This window comes from Pelophylax lessonae, assembly GCF_965119305.1.
Source record: "Pelophylax lessonae genome assembly, chromosome: 7".
Classification (NCBI taxonomy): domain Eukaryota; kingdom Metazoa; phylum Chordata; class Amphibia; order Anura; family Ranidae; genus Pelophylax; species Pelophylax lessonae.
The window spans coordinates 284,600,509-284,601,714 of NC_138774.1; positions in this window are offsets into that span (position 1 = coordinate 284,600,509).

Sequence of the window (1,206 nt, forward strand, 5' to 3'; positions counted from 1 at the left end):
ACCAATCAATATACACATATTAGGATCAAAAATATGTAGTGACAGTACATATTTTTAGCACTGATCACTGTAATGTCACTGGTCCCCAAAAAGTGTCAAAAGCGTTAGGTGTCTGATTTGTCCACCGCAATGTTGCAGTCCTTCTAAAAATCGCTGATTGCCATTATTACTAGTAAAAGATAAATAAAAATTCCATAAATATATACCATAGTTTTGTAGATGTGATTGTAAACCAATCAAAATACGCTTATTGGGATCTTTTTTTTACCAAAAATATGTAGAAGAATACAAATTGGTCTAAATTGATAAAGAAATGTATTTTTTTTTTTGCTTTTTTTTTTTTTCTTCCGCTATGTGTATAGCAAAAAGTAAAAAATTGTATTCTACATATTTAAAAAAAGACAATTTTTTACTTTTTGCTATACACATAGCGGAAAAAAAAAATGTAAAAAAATACATTTCTTTATCAATTTAATCCAGTTAGTCTTTTTTTAAAATATGTAGAATACAAACTGGTCTAAATTGATAAAGAAATGTATTTTTTTACATTTTTTTTTTTTTTTCCCCGCTATGTGTATAGCAAAAAGTAAAAAATCGTGTATATATATATATATATATATATATATATATATCAAAAATATGTAGCAGAATACAAATTGGCCTATGGCTATTGGCAATGTTATATAGCAGAAAGTAAAAAAAAAAAAAAACGTTTTTTTTTTTTTCAGAATTGTCGCATTTTTTTTTTTTTTTTTTAATAGCGCAAGAAAATAAAAACTGCAGAAGTGATTAAATACCACCAAAAGAAATCTCTATTTGTGGGAAAAAAAGACATCAATTTAATTTGGGTACAGCGGCACACGACCGCACAATTGTCAGGTAAAGTAACGCAGTGCTGAATCGCAAAACATGGCCTGGTTGTTAAGGTGACAAGTCCTTCTGGGGCTGAATGGGATAATATAGTTCTAAAGTGTAACATAAAAGGGGCTGTAAAGGCTAAAAATATATATATATATATATATATATATATATACACACACACAAAATATAAAACCATATTATATTTAAATATATATGATTTATAATAAATATATATATATACATAATTTTTTTTTTTTTTTTTAAATACCAAACTTGTTAAACAACACTATTGCACACAGCATAACATACACAGCATAGTTTGGTATTTGATAAAAAAAAAAAAAA